The following is a 16,181-nucleotide window of genomic DNA, read 5'->3' as shown; positions in this document are numbered from 1 at the left end:
CAAACTCTCTCAAGTAACTTTCTCCTCTCCTATCTAGCACACCACAGGTCATGATGATTAAGATGCATTATGCACATGTTGTTACATCTCCAGATTAAGCCACCTACCCTGAAGTACAGAGCACTTCAGTGAGAGTTTTCCGAGGCAAAGACTTTACCGTCGGACTATCTGAAGGATGCTAAACTTTTAGAGGCAGACAGGAAAGGACTTTTGAAGGTCAGCATTAATCCAAGACAGGATGAGAGGGATACAGAGACAGGATGGGGTGAAAAGACAACTGTATCGGCTTAGCATCATAAAGGAGAGGTATTGCCTTTTGATACTTAAGCATGTTTTAAAGTGATGGACACAGCTGGGCTGTGGTGCATGACTTTACTCCCTGCACTCAGAAGGCAGAGATAGACAGATCTCTGAGTTCAAGGCCAACCTGGTCTTCAGAGTGAGTTCCAGGACAGCCAGGACTACACAGAGAAATCCCATCTCAAGAAAAAAAGAAGAAGAATGCTGTACAGGAGTGGGTTAAAGGTCATTTCTATAGTTATCAGTAGAACATTAAGCTTCTGTCCAGGTGACATTTGGAACAGGATCTCAGCCACTCTTGCAGCTCTCGTCCCCCGTTCTCTTAATCCTGGCTAAGACAGCGGCCTTGGACACCCACTTCCGGTCGTAAGCCAGGCCCAGGAGAGCCATGCAGTTGATGAAGAACGTGGTGAAGTTGATGTGCCAGCGGTACTCACTGGCAGAGTAGTCGTAAGGGAAGGCGTGATGGTGTAGAACTAGAGTTTTAAAAAGGTTACTCATTGTCAGAGTCTGGATGTGCAGGGCCGGACGTGCCTGAGGGAAAGCCAGAGATAGGACTTGCCGGACCAGCTACCAGCCCCAAGGACACTGACCATCCGTAGCCACCCCCTCCCCTTCCTTCACTCCCCAGAAGTGAGTCATCCCCCTGAGTGAGATGAGCCACCCTACCCGCACTGCTGAGCTGCTAGATAGCACGTACTCCTTGCTGATGTAATTTCGCGCCGAAAGTAACTGTGCACCATTTGAAATGACCAATCATGTGTAACCGCGTGAATGCCCCTAACCTCCCCTATATAAACCCCCGAGTTTGGAAGCTCGGGGTCGATTCCTCTGTCTCCTGTGTGAGATACGTATCGACCCGGGATCCCGCTAATAGGGATCTCGTTAATAAAAGCTACCTCTTGCTGTTACATCAAGACCGGCTACTCGTGATTCCTGGGGGCACCCCACCCCGCGATTGGAGCGAGAGACGCGGCTCTCCGTTTAGGGGTACGCTCTTTCAATGGTAGCTGTTGAAGCCCTTGCCTGCAACAGAAGCAAGGAGAGGAGTTAGGGGCTCAGTGATTGTGGCTTCCTCCTCTGCACACCTCTTACCTGCAAGGTACCTCGATCCACAGAGAACTGTGCTGCTGTTAACTGAATAGATGGCCCCAGTGTCTTCTACCCGGAGGAAACAAGAGCCCTCTGAGCATCTTAACTGCATTGAACAACCTCACTTATTGATGGGGTAGGGGGCTGTTTTGGAAAGGATGTTTCTATTGTGATAACTAGATGAGAGAAGATTAGTCTATTGGCAAAATGCTTCATCTTGGGAGAGCAAGCATAGGTACTGACCCAAGACCCTACTGGCTCTGTGTCTATCTGCATGCTTTCTGGTGGGATGGGATGGGGTGTGTGCTTCTTATGAAGGTGGTGTTGGCATCTGTAAATGTGGGAGGTTCCAAGAGAAAAGGCAGCAGTGGTTGAAGGAAGGGATGCCTAAGATCTGCAGTTCACTCAGTTATTAGCAGCTCACACCGGGCTGCTTTTATCTTCGATTTTGGGTGAGAGAGGTACTGATAAATCAGATCCACTCTGAAAATTCTTGGAGATTCCTTTGTTTTTGGAGACAGGGTTTCTCTGTGTAACAGAGCCCTGGCTGTCCTGAACTTGCTTTGTAGACCAGGTTGGCCTTGAACTCAAAAGAGATCCTCCTCCCTTTGACTTTAGAGAGTCCTTCTAAGTGCATCAAAACAAGAAATCTTCAGAGATCAACTTTCACAGACAACAGGAGCATAAGACAGTAGGGAAGGTAACTCAAGATGCCAAGAAAACAAAACAAAACCGGACTGGCAGGAAATAGCTGGAGAAGACCCAAGAGTGAGACAAGCAGACAAAAGAAGAGATAAGAAAGAAGTCGATTGGGTAAAGCAAGAGTCCATCAGCCACTCTGGACAACCAAGCATGGGGACATGAGTTGAGGAGGCTCACTACACATCCAGTTACAGAACAGAACCCGTGCCAGGCCACAGCAGTCTACGGAGATCTTGTAATTGTTGAGTGCGAGTAATTTATTTCAGGAGGATCGAAGTAAGAACATGGTCAGAGGTAGAAGGCATTTGATTTAGAAAAACTAGGGCAGAGAGATGAAGAGGAAAATATATTCAAGATGGCGCACTTAGACTCGAGGGAGCTAAGTCAGAATTACTCTTTCTGCATTCTCTGTAGCAAGATTAGATGCAAAACACTGGGCTTGCTGTCTATCCTACAGCCCCTGATGCTGGATTCATTCATTTCCTAACTGAAGTGAGATACTAGTCAACCAGGAGGAGACAGGAGAATGACACAGTTAACAGGGCTTATTATAGGTTGGGAATAGTGGCCCATGCCTTTAATCACAGCACTTGGGAGGCTGATATCAGTGAACCTTTGTGAGTTTGAGGCCAGTTTGGTCTACATAGCAAGTTCCAGGACAGCCATGGCTATATAGTGAAACCCTGTCTTTAAAAAGGCCTAATATATACACCATTTGGAGACTGTTTTGGACCTGGTGTTTTTCACCTTTTCGTTTTCTTTTTTCGAAACAGGCATTTTGACTTTCATATATGTTTCGTTTTTAAAAATACGTAATTGATTTAGCTTTTTGCTGATGTTATTTTTAGAGACAGGATCTCTTTGTGTAGCCCTGGCTGGCCTGAGACTTGCTGTGTAGACCAGACTGGCTTTGTACTCAGCTACTAGACCCTGGTTTTAAGATAGAAGAAGAACTAAGACGCAAATCATCATTAAAAACAAATTTAGGAACCACATTCGATGATTCATACCCGCAATTCCGGCATTTTGGTGACTGAGGCAGGGACGCTGTTGCAACTTTGAGGCCAGCCTGGGTTACAGAGTGAGTCCCGACTTAAAACAAATAAATTGTATTCTGTTTTTCAGGTTTCTAGCAAAAAATACCTAACTTGTAGATGATTGAATGGGGTTGTGCCAGTGGCTTATCCAGCATTTCCACCGAAGTTAGCATATTATCTTGGGTGTTAATGGTCTCGTCACAGGGGCGATATCCATAGAGGTGGGCGGCACTGTTCACCAGCCAGTGGCATTGACCACTACAGTGTATCTCAGTAAAGTGGCAACATAAAAACTGTGTAGAAAAGTTTCACCCCAGCAGTACCAGGGCACCAGCGTGGGCAGGATGAAGCACATGAGCAGGAGGCCGGGCTTGTAGTACCTACGTGGGGCGATCTACACTGAGTCTGGAGAAGCCATTCCCACATGTACCTGAAGAGTCCACTCTCCCACTGTCCCGAGCTTCCCTCCTAACACTGTAGGCATGGGGGAAGGGCAAGGACAGAAACCATCAGGAGAGAGTGGGGTAGGTGATCTTTAGAATGCATGGCCTTGGGCTGGAGAGATGGCTCAGCGGTTAAGAGCACTGACGGCTCTTCCAGAGGTCCTGAGTTCAATTCCCAGCAATCACATGGTGGCTCACAACCATCTGTCATGGAATCCAATACTGTCTTCTGGTGTGTCTGAAGACAGCTACAGTGTACTCACAAACATAAAATAAATAAATAAATCTTTAGAATGCATATTTTTAAACAAGGCAATAGGACACATTAAATGCCTTTCCTAGGATCACACCACTAAAAGCCAGTGTATCAAGTATAGGACTGCCTGTCGCCTGACAAGAAATCCGTTGTTCTTTTCCACAGCGCACAAGACCATGTTACTTACACAAGTCACAAACTCAAAGCCAGTTCTGCTGTCTGGGCTGCTGTCCATGTGCTTCTGAGTTTCTTTTTTCCTTTCTTTTTGCCTGACAAGATCCTTGGCACAGACGGTGGCATGTCCTGACTGCATTTCTTCCCACCACCTCTTAATCTTTCCTCTGCTTTCTACCCAGGAGGCCCCCTAGGTGTCCTTCATCATCTGAAGGTCTCCATCCCTCTGGAGGCCTTGCTCCGTTCTCTATCCTCCTCCAGATCATGACACCCTCATTTCAAGGGACTCTATTGCATCTGATGATCTCGTAAAAGATCTATTTATTTATTTTATGTATGTGAGTACACAGTAGCTGTCTTCAGACACACCAGAAGAGGGTATCAGAACCCGTTACAGATGGTTGTGAGCCACTATGTGGTTGCTGGGAATTGAACTCATGACCTCTGGAAGAACTGTCAGTGCTCTTAACCACTGAGCCATCTCTCCAGCCCTCGTGTAGTTTTTCTTTTTCTTTTTAATACCCTTTCTTTGTATTTCCACTGAGCCAACTTTCCCCCCCTGTACCTCTTAGGGACGACGAATATTCTGTACACCCTGCCTTGTATCATGATTATTTTACACTTCCCTAGTCTCTCCACCTCAACAGGCTAGAAATTCCTTGAGGGGAAAGACTTGGCTATATTCACTTTTATGTCTTTGCCTACCTTAGTTAGATTAGTGATAGTTAAATCAAATTGCATTTAATAGCATCCATGAAAATTGCTCAAAGGGCATGAACTGAACAAAACAGTGCAATCTCTTTATAGCCTCTGAGCCATTGAAATGAGTTTGAAGTGGTGATCTTAAACATACAAGCCCTGAAATCTCTCAGCTTTTATTTTCAAGTTATAAGAGAAAAGGTGGGGTCCCTAAGCCCCAGGTTCCACCCCCATCCCCCTACACGCACCTCCTCTGGAACATCACCAGCTTCTCAGCTTTTAGGTCAGACATGTCCAGCTTTCCGCCCTTCTCTTTGACGGCCGGGTGTTTGCGCACAAGCAGCCAACCCACGTGAGAGAAGAAAAAGCCACGGCGGGAATTGTGAGGGTCGGCATGTGTTTCTGTGAACTTGTGGTGGGCGAGGTGATCATTCTGGAAACAGACAAGAGGAACCCAGTATTGAAAAGTGATGTTCTCCAAGGCAAACGCAAGGATCTAGATGTCTGCAAGGGCCGGAGACTCTCAGTCAAATTCACAGAATCCTAGGACTTTGTCTCCCTAAGGAGGCCTTGGCAGGGGGCACCCTTTCCTACACACTTGTCCCAAAAGCTTACAGCGAAAAGCAGCTTATATTCTCAGACTCAGGAATAGCACTGTTGCTCCCTGAGATTGTGGGGTACAGAGAAGGGCAGCAGTGAATTACAACCCTCATTTTCATTAGCAAAGAACAGTAGGCCTTCAGGCAAGGACAGGGTCCTAATGGAAGGCCTCATCCTTGAATACAGGGATTGTGAAGCAGGCGGGCTTGGGGCCTGGAGTGTTGGTCTGTGAATCCAGATGTGGGAAGCTTTATCTTGATGCCTTCATAATGACAGGTTACTCAACCAGTAACAAGACCAGCATGTAACTTATGAGCTCAGGCACATTTCCTAAGGACGTCTTATGTGAGACTCTTTCTAAACCTTTAATTATGCACCAATAATATCACCCTCTTCCTTTTCCCCCACAAAGAGATCAGGAGAAATCAGGGTATAAGCTGCCAGGACAGAGATGATTATAGACCCATGTCGAGAACTTCCAATGTTACCGTGCAAGAAAATTTTGTTTCCTGCTTTCCTCTATTTTCACAATGAGCTCCACATGACAAGCTATAGTTGCTACAGCCTGATATCCAGGGAAACTCCATTCTCCATTCCCTTCCTTCTGTGTTACAATGCCTCAGACAGCTTCAAACCCTCCCTTCGTCAGGTTGGCAGCCGCAGCTGGTAGCCCAACACCGGTCTATGAAACTGCCCATTAACATAATTTCATCATCTGAAATGAGAGATAATGACAGTATCCACCTCCTAGGACATCATAGAGACTTAATGAGTTCATCTGTGTCAAATGCTAGCATGGTGCCTGCAAAGAAGTTGTGGCCATTAGAAATGTTTGCATTTATTATCTGGAGCAAGAGTCCTTGGGTCTGCACCTTTGCAGTCCCATTGCACCGGGAACTTACGATAGGTGTCACAAAGTGTAGGTTTAATGCTTATTGATGGTCTAGGAAACCGGGGTCAGTGCTTGACTAATGTGTGATGGCCTTTTTTGCTGAAAGACCACATCAGTCACACTGTGTGAAAGCATAGGAATCTGGCCAAAAAATGTCCCAATAGTAACTAGAGAGCCTCTCCACGAGTTTCCCTACCCAATGACTCTTAAGTTATCTCATGTTCTGTGAATCTCAGAACCAAGCATGTTCTTCAGGTGACCACAGAAGAGTGGGAAAGGCAATGGCTGCCCTGCTGGCTACTCTCATGGCTTTGACTCCTTCTTCTGTGTCCCGGATCATCAGTAGATGTGACACACAAGAGCTGAGCAGAGCCAGACTTTTATCTGGAGAGCCACGGTGTTGGCCATGATGAGGAAGAGCCTCAGGGGCAGCCGAGCCTTGTAAGTTCTGTGGCTCTGAAGGCGATGAGCTCTGGCTGTGATGCCCAGGCCAGAAAATATATATAACACACACACTGCAAGGGAAGATAGTGGAGGTCACCAAACGCAAAATTCATCTGTTAAGAATATTAGGACACCCTTTCTGATGCCCCGTTGTGTCTTGGTAAGGCTTGGCATAGGGATCTGATTTCTCATGAATCCTAGGGTTATGAAGAGAAGCAGAACCTTTGACACCAAAGCAATCGAATCAAGACATCGCCAAATATATGGACAGACAGGCAGGACATTCACAAGTCTTGGACTTATGGGTAAGAGAACTGACCAGAGAGGAGACCAGGCTGCTCTCTGAACAGAGAGATAGTCAAGTCTTTACTGATTGGCTGAAGTGATAACATGTGGGCAGAGAGACCCCATCATCTGACGATGTACAGGCTTTAAGACTTTAAGTGTACAAGCTGACGTTGCTACGTAAATAACACGAAGGAGGGATATAAGCAAAGAAGCCATGCTCTTACTCAGTAACCAGCTGAAGGCCTAGGAGTTTATTTGCCTCTGTCCCATTAGGACGTCTCTGTCTCAGGGATGCCTTGCTCTCTATGGCTAAAAAACTTCCATCACTTGAATATAGTCCAACCCCTCATAGACTCTCCACCCAGAAGTGGAAATAGGCTAAGGAGGTCCAGGTACTGAGGAGGTAGGGCAGGGAATAGGGTTTGAGCCATTGTCCTTGTGGGGAGCATTGTGCCAAGTCCTGTGTCCTCTGAGCTAAGCTAATTTTCTCTAAGGTGTTGGAGGCCATCAGTGATTCCCGCAGTTCTTAAGGACCCATAGACACGGGTGCTCTCAAAACAGTAGCCAGATCAATCTGGGCACTGCCCAAATAGAAGAGACCCAAGTGGGGAGGGATGCGTGGAATGCAGAGCAGAGAGTATCTGGTAGCCAACACAGTATCATCCATTACTGTAGCCATAGAAGGATGGCTCTATTAGGGACAGCTGGCCCTGTAGAAAGTCAAAGTTCCACAGGGGCTTAACCCTCCACAACTATACCTTAAATAGGTTAGGCTCTATTATGACATCACAGTTGAGGAAATGCATGATGTAAGTGGTATGCTTTTCTAGGAGCACAGGATTTTTAAAAATAGAATTGTGGTTTGCAGCTAGTGTTTCTAGCACCAATCGATGTGTTCCGGCTTCAGCCCTAGCATCTACTTCCTGACAGCAGAGTATACCCTTCGTTGTCCTACCTCACTGACCCAATGACTGCAGCTCAAGAGGTTGCACAGTCCATGATGGGAAAGGGGGGCACTGAGGGGAGCCATCTGTTCCTCTGATGGGAAGCGTGAACACTAAAGTGGAGACCTTGGGGAAAAAAACCAAAAAACCAAAAAACAAAACCAACCAACTAATCAGACAAACAAAAAACTATATCCAGTACTCCAAGGGGCAGCTGGAAACAGTGGCTGTGCAAGGGCTACAGAACTTTAAGGTTTGAGAGCTCACACATTGTTCAAATAACCCCATGCCCCACCCACCCCCAGGCCAAAAAATAACGGGTTACTAATGAAAAGATACCAAAAAGAGAGAAAGGCCAACCTTGGCTTTGGGATGTCATTCCACTCCTGCACTGGTACCTGAGGCTTGCCAAACACAGTTTGGGGCAAGATCTGAACTGAATGAGGCCTACAAGGAGGGCCCAAGGGAAGGAAGCTAGCAGGAGCAGAAACTATTTGAAGACTTTCCTTCTAGGGAGGAGGAGAGAGGAGAATCCATGGTCTACAGGGGAATGTACGCTCTGGGTTCAGTATTCTGAACTCTCGCTTGGTGTTCGCGGTGGAAGAAGAGAGACACCCAGCTGCTTCAACAGGATGACTGTCTCTGACCTTCCAACAAGCCACCCCGCTATATGTGGGAGTGGAATGCCAATGTGGGGGGTGGGATGCCATGTGAAAGAAGAACAAGATATTCCCAACCTGAGGGGCAGGATCTTGAGGCAGGAAAGGCTCCCATTGCATTTTCCCGAAGACACTTGAAAAACGTCCAAGCTGAAGCTCCAGAGTCCAGATGTCACCACTTATGGGACCTAAGAGGATTGGGGAAGATGGAGACAACTCCTGGCCAACCAGCTTTTTGCTACCACTACTCTCCAAGAGAGGGTGCCCACTGCTGCTGCTGACACTGCTCTAGAGAACCTCCCAGTGCCTTCCTGAGGACTAACCCCTGCATCTACAAGGATTGGGCTCACTCTCCCTGGCTCAGGCTTCACAGGGGTCACAAGGGAAACTACCCGCGAAGCTCATCTGTCGATGTCAAGGGCAGCACTTCTCTCAGCCCAGGTCTGTGAATCCCTGAGGGCCTGAGCTAAGGCACGTCAGGGACCACACTGTCTCCCTCAGTCCAATAGCCCTAAGGTTAGGCTGCTCGAGGTTTGTAATGTCTGCCAAAGGACTGTGTGTTGGGGACTGAGAAGACTAGCGTAGTATCCATACCACTGGGAGGGCTGAAAGCAGCAGGCCGGATGGGGAATGGAAAATGAGACACTCTGCAATCTAATTCAGTCCAAGAACATCTTGGCCAGCATTTGCTGCACCCTGGAGACCTGCAGAGAGTAGAGGGAGGAGCCATGCACCTGTGCACTTGAGTTGTCTAGGAGCCTGTATCATCTTCCTCCCAGGCAAACCAACCTCATTTAGACAGAGGGTAAGGTTCGAATAGTCGTAGGGATGAGCCTCTTCTGTTTCCTCCTGTACAATCTTCCTTTGTTTTACCCCCTGACTGGGCTCAATGTGTAGTCCATAAAGCTCCTGGCCCAGTACCTGGCGAGAGAGGGCCTACTTCTCTTGTGACCGGAAGGGACAGGACAGGCAGACAAGCAAGAACTCACACAGAAAAGCTTGTTCAGGGACTGTGACTGTTGCTGTCTCTTCTCATGTCTGTTCCTTCAAGACATCACGGGTATGGCCTCAGCATCCATGCTAAGGGACGCCCAGAACTGACACTTTTGCATCCAACTAGGCTCTGTTTCAAGCCCAGCCAATCCCTCAGGATCCAAAGGGAAAAGGATGGAGAATTCTATACAAAACATGGCTGCTGACCTGTGTCAGAGTGGACCTCATTAAAGAAAAGGAAAGACCAGGAGCATTGGCTCAAGATAAGGGGAGCTGCTCACTGAAGAGGCAGGTGTAGACCTTGGAGGAGGGGACCAATGTGATCCCATACAGGGCTCCCATGTGCAGCAGGGCCATGAGGGTGATGTTCCTCTAGATGTATGCCAGCTTGGGTAGGGGCCCCTCCTCATCCTGGTAGCTGGGGTCACGGATATCTTCTCTCATTTCAGGACAGATGTCTTCTCTCCATTGTTGGAAAATCTTTTCTAATTTCTCTCCTTCATTCTTTAGCCCCCACCCCCAGAGAGAGGCTTTGTGATGGTGGTGGTCCTGGTGGTCATCTAGTAGCTAGAAAGCTGTCAGAAGAGGGGGCAGAACGTCGGCAGAGAGTAGCTGCCCACTTGGCAGCAAGGGAACCGATGTTCTCCATGTGGGTCGGGACAGAATGTCGTACAAACACAGGTCCTGCTTCAGTACCCAAGTGAAGAAGAGTTAGCTGGAAGGGAAAGTCCTAGTGAACTAAAATCCAACTAAGAACAGAATGTTCAGTGAGACTATATGCTTGGTTCACCTTAGTCACGGGGGCAGAAAGCAGAGGAAGGGGCTGTATTTATCACATGCTTTACATGATGCAGGGAACTCATCTGTCTTTGTGATTTGATGAGGCCTTACATTATCTGACCTGCATCTCAGAATCTCATCATCCTAGCCTCCTAAGTACTGGGATTTCTGGTAAACACCACGATTTTTGATAGTTTCCAGATCTGTCATAAAATAACTTAAACCTGGAGGTGTTCTCTGCACTGTGGAGCCAGAGGCAGGATGATCATGAGTTCACAGGCAGTATGTCCTATCACCCAGCTCCTGAGCAATCGAATTACAGAGTCAGACATGGCTGCAACGCTACCCCCTCCTACTTCCTCCTCCCCCTCCTCCCTCCTTCAACCTCTTCTTACCTCCTCCTAACTCCTCGCCTGCCCCCTCCTACCCCTTACCCCCTCCTACCTCCTCTTACCCACTCCTACCTCCTCCTACCCCACCCTACTCCATCCTACTCCCTCCTACCTCCTCCAAACTCCCTCCTACCACCTCCTACCCCATTCTATCCTCACCTACCCTATCCAACCCTCTCCTACCTCTTCTACCCCATCCTATCCCTTCCTACCTCCTCCTAACCCCTCCTACCCCCTCCTCAAAACAAGATACAAGAACAACAATAAAACCCAACTTGGAAGACGGGTAGCCTTCCTTTCCAGGAACAATTTTTTAAAATGTTAACAATGAGGTAATTAGGTAAATGCAAATTAAGGCGCATGTGCACACACACAGACACACACATACATACATACATAGACATACACAAATACATACATACACACATACACACATACATACATACACACATACACATACATACACCCACATACATATACACACACATACATACATATAAATACACACATACATATATATACACATACACACATATACACATACATATGTACATACATACACATACACACATATACACATACATACGTACATACATACATATACACACATATATACACATACATACGTACATACATACATATACACACATATACACATACATACATACACACATACATACATACACATACACACATACCCACACATACACACACGCACATATACATACATACATATACACACTTACACACATACTCACACATACACACACATGCACATATACATACATACATACATACCTACACATACCTACACATACACACACATACACACGCACACACGCACACATGCACACACGCACACACACACACACACTGCATGGCTGGAGAGGCAGCTGTGGGTGCTGGAAACCCAACTCCTATTTTTGGCTGTGAGTCTAGCCTTTAAAGGCTGAGCATCTCTCCAGCACAAGAAAAACATTTATAAATAATTTTTTTATCCTTTCCAGTTTTTTAACATAAATTCTCACAGTTGTATTATGTTAAATGCATGTTGGCTATAGAGAGTGAAATTATGCTTCAGAGCGTCCCTCATTGGATATTATATCCCTCATCTTTGTTTTCTCCTTATGGGTCCCAAATATGTCCCAGTGCATCCATTTCAATATTGTCCCAGCCAATCACTAAGGACTACTGGGGTCCTGAAGTGCCGTAAGCTGAAACTGGAAGGCTCACTCCTGCCTGACCTGTAGGCCACACACACCATTTACTAAACTGTTCCGTGCATGACTAGAGATGGATCAATGATTAAGAGCATTGGCTGCTCTTCCAGAGGTCCTAGGTTCAACTCCCAGCACCCGCACGGTGGCTCACAATTATTTGTAACTCTAGTCCAGGGGGCTCTATACCCTCATCTGACCTCTGAGGGCACCAGGCACTGAAACACCCATAAACATGAAACAAATTTTTCTCAAAAAAGGAAGTTTGATACATTTGTCAATTCTGGCGTCCTCACTGGTCAAAGACTATTTGATGCTACCTTATCCAACCATTGTCAACGGCTCAGTTCGGTCTGCTGTCTCCTATGCCACCTCCTCTTTTCCCTCCTTCCCCCCTTTTTCTCCTTTTTTGTCTTCTCTTCCACTGGCCACTGGGTCTCTCCTGTGGCCATGGGGACACGAGATTTCATTCTGGAAAACAGTATCTAGTTCGGCACTAAGGGTGAATTCAACCCTGACACATGGTGAATGCTTGGGCAATGGAGAAATTAACACAGGAGAGACTGGTGGCAATGACCACTCACAACTCCATCCGTCCTGCCTATTTTCCCAGGAACATGAGAGGGAAAAATGGCAATGGGTTTTGAACCAAGGGTTCAGTTGTAGTTCTCTGGCCTTCCCACCAACTCTGAATGCTATCAACCCTGCAGCACTCCACACACACACACACACACACACACACACACACACACACACACACGCACACACAATGACAAAGGTGCATGTACACCCCATACTTAGTCAATGGGTAGACTCTGCCAGGTAAGGACTCCGCCAGGAATCAGTAGGCATTGACTTCTTTTGGGTCCATTACTTGTGTCTGTGCCTTCAGGACACCGGGACTTTTGGGAGATTCCTGAAGTCCTGGGTAGAATTTTGAAGTGGTTTTGTTTGTTTTGTTTGAGCAAAAGAGGGCGGAAGCAGAGAGGTGTTTGTACCCAGCAGCAGGCTGCAGCAGTAGGCTATGGAATAAGGGGCGCAGATATTGAAAGATCCCTGGAAGATTCATTTTGTCCAGGCCCCGCCCTCTGAGGAGGCTACTCCATACTTCTAAGAGAGTAAAGTGTCAAGTGGAGTTATCAAAAGGCTTGGTCATGGTCACACCATCCAGTCTGTGGTAAAAGTAGTTCAGAGCTGACACCCGAGCTCTTGAGGCCCAACCCTGTTGCCCTATGCCTCATGAGAGGGCGGGCCACACAGAGACCACTGCTCAGCATTTCCGTCCCAAAGACAGAGAGAAACTGAATACTTAGGTAGTTCTCCCTAGCCGTCCAGGATGGCAACTTCAAAGTGCAGTCTGCAAGGGCGGCGCCTCCTGATTGGATCGAGCTCAGGCAGAGCCGCAGAGAGGCCGCTGATTGGCTGCGCAGGGTCAGGCGCTGTGGGCCGAGTGAACGCGAGTAACCCTGTGGGCGGGTGCTGACCGGGAGTAACCCCGGGAGGGACCGCACGCCTCTCCCTTTGTCTCCTCCGGCTCCAGGCTCCCGCCCCCCAGGCTTGCCTGGGCAGAGACAGGGCGTGGGAGCGGAGGCGGGGCTGAGTGCGACTGTGCAAGCATCGGAAGACTCGCTAGACCGAAGCTTTTGAGCTCAGCTGCTTCCTTCTGCCTCAGGCCCCAGCTTTGTAAGTGGGGTTCTGTGTGAGGCCGAGTGGAAGTCTCTAGGACAAAAGTTTATAGATCTTCGAGTAGAAGTGGTGAATGTGCCTTGGTGACTCTGGAGTGATCTCCTGTAAACAGCCTTAAACTGCAAAAAGGTGGCTTTTCCCAGCCTGTACCTCCTGGGTAAGGAGTCTGGAGACCGTTCCTGAGACAGTTTTGATAATGTAAAGAGGCAACATCAGGAGTGCGCTTAAACACTGCTAGCGGGGGTGGAAAGTGGTTCAACCACTGTGGAAAACAGATTGGTGTCCCCATGAAAAGATGAAGAATTCCTGCAGGATCACACAGCTACACTCCCGTTACACACCCAAGTCAGTAATGGTGCACAATGCCCATAGCAGTGTGACCAGGTGCACAGGGCCATAAACTTGCCACCTCAGCTTTCTCACTGTGATTAACTTTAATAGTTAGCTTGACAGGATCAAGACTCAGCAGAGAGATATATTTTTTTTTTTTTTTTTTGGTTTTTTTTTTTTTGGAGCTGGGGATCAACCCAGGGCCTTGCGCTTCCTAGGCAAGCGCTCTACCACTGAGCTAAATCCCCAACCCCGAGATATACTTTTTAAGTGTGTCCGAAAGGGCCAACAGAGAAGGGCGAGAGCCACCTTGAATGTGGGTGGCATCTTGACACATGCCAGGGTCTGGACTGGAAAAAAAAAAGGCAAGAGGAGGTAACGGGTGGCTCCCTGACCGGCACTTCCCTGACTTAAGACGCAGGATCACCTCATGCTCCTGCTGACAGGGCTGGAACGCCTCCCTGCCACACCTTTCCATGCGAGCCATTAGGGAAACTTCTTTCTCTGTCCGGTGTTTTATTAATATTTTATTAATAGTCGGGAGGGGGAAAAAAAAAAGACCTGTATCTCCAAGGAATTAGGAAAAGGAAAATGGATCTGTTTACAGTTTGACCAAAATTATGGGGGATCTCCATCCCTTCCCACCGCGGCTGTACATCTTAAAATCTGTAGACCCGGCAGAGGCCAACTGCAGAGCATATGCAAACAGAGCTGTGAATTGGGTTAACTGGAGGAAGGAGACTGCTCCCCGGGACAAAAAGACAGGCTGTGCTGGGGAGCTGGCTCAGTGGCTAAAATCCTTGGGGGACAAGCTTGAGGACCTGGCTCCAGACCTCCAGAATCCAGGAAAAGCCAGATGTGACAGGGCATCTGCAACCCAGGGCTCTTATCTCGAGGTAGTAGGGAGAAACAGATGACCGTCGGGTGGTTCACAGGCCAGCTAGCCGGCGTAGCAGCCTTGAGGAAGTAGATAAAGAGCATTGTTCACACACAATGGGGTGCTGGTAAGAAAAATGAAAGGATTCCGGTACTGATTGGTGCTGCACTGTCAACAGATGTACAAAACATGCTTCAGGAAGAGAGCCAGATGTGCAGCTCACAGATCGCTCGCTTCTGTTTCTGTGAAACATGCAGTTGAAGTCCAGAGAAAAAGAGAACCTGGCTGTTGCCGGGGGTGGGGAGTGGGCCTGGAAGGTGAGTGAGGAGAGGGGTCAATGTTGAGACAATGTATAATGTCTCTTTGATGTGAGGGGGATTTTCTTTTTTTAATGCAGTCTTTTTCTTTCTTTCTTTCCTTCTTTCTAAGATTTACTTATTATTATATACAAATAAACTGTAGCTGTCTTCAGGCATTCAGGCATTGGATCCCATTACAGATGGTTGTGAGCCACCATGTGGTTGCTGGGATTTGAACTCAGGACCTCTAGAAGAGCAGTCAGTGCTCTTAACCACTGAGCCATCCCTCCAGCCCAAGGGAATGTTTTGAGAGTATGTGTGTCGGCTCTGCATCACTGTGAATATGCTAGCACCATAGAATTGTTCACTTTCATTTTTTTAAAAATCATTTTTACTTTAGAAGAAAAGTAAATGACTTACAGTCACCATAGCTTATACCCATTTCTTAATGGGGATGGGGAAAGAAACTGGACTGGATAAAATCCCTAGGATCCCAGTAGGGCATATTATGACCTGGGTATCAACAGGGCTCTGACTGCACCCACGGGTGAATCCAGCCCAGCAGACTGTTTGAAAACTCAAGCACACAGGACTGTGTGGCACTGCGATTCTGATCGGTAGCATTGTCCACTTTAAAGTGGCTAATTTTGGTTTGTGAAAATCCACATCATTTAAAATGGCTATACTAGGAGAAAAAGGGGGGTGAGGTGGGGGAGGAGAGAGTCTTCTAGGTCACCTAGAATTCGCTAAGAAACCATAAGACCTACAAGCATTCTTGCGCCCTCTGCTGGCAATTTTTAAAGAAACCACTTTCCTTTTTCTGACCAGAAATGCTACTGCCTCCTATGAGAAATGACTGAGAACCAGAACCTTGTTGGGGTTTTTTAAGATGGTCCTCATGTGGGCTCAGACTTACCAGTAGTCAGCATAGCCCACCTGCTACTTTATAGCTCAGATAGAGAAGCCTAGGGAGGGAAGTGGAGTGGGACAAGCTGACTGTCCCAAGGAGGACGTTCTTTTTGACTCCAGCATCTCCAAGGCACACTCTCCACTTCTTGTACCTTGTGGTTATTATCT

The 16,181-nt window shown here is 47.4% G+C and overlaps 1 pseudogene; it reads right to left on the bottom strand.

Annotated features, from left to right (window-relative positions):
• Positions 1-588: 588 nt before the first annotated feature.
• LOC116893802 lies at positions 589-13,826 on the bottom strand (annotated as a pseudogene).
• Positions 13,827-16,181: the final 2,355 nt, after the last annotated feature.

The sequence above is a fragment of the Rattus rattus genome, chromosome 2 (genome assembly GCF_011064425.1).
Source record: "Rattus rattus isolate New Zealand chromosome 2, Rrattus_CSIRO_v1, whole genome shotgun sequence".
Lineage (NCBI taxonomy): Eukaryota > Metazoa > Chordata > Mammalia > Rodentia > Muridae > Rattus > Rattus rattus.
This window is presented reverse-complemented; position numbering and strand designations above follow the sequence as displayed.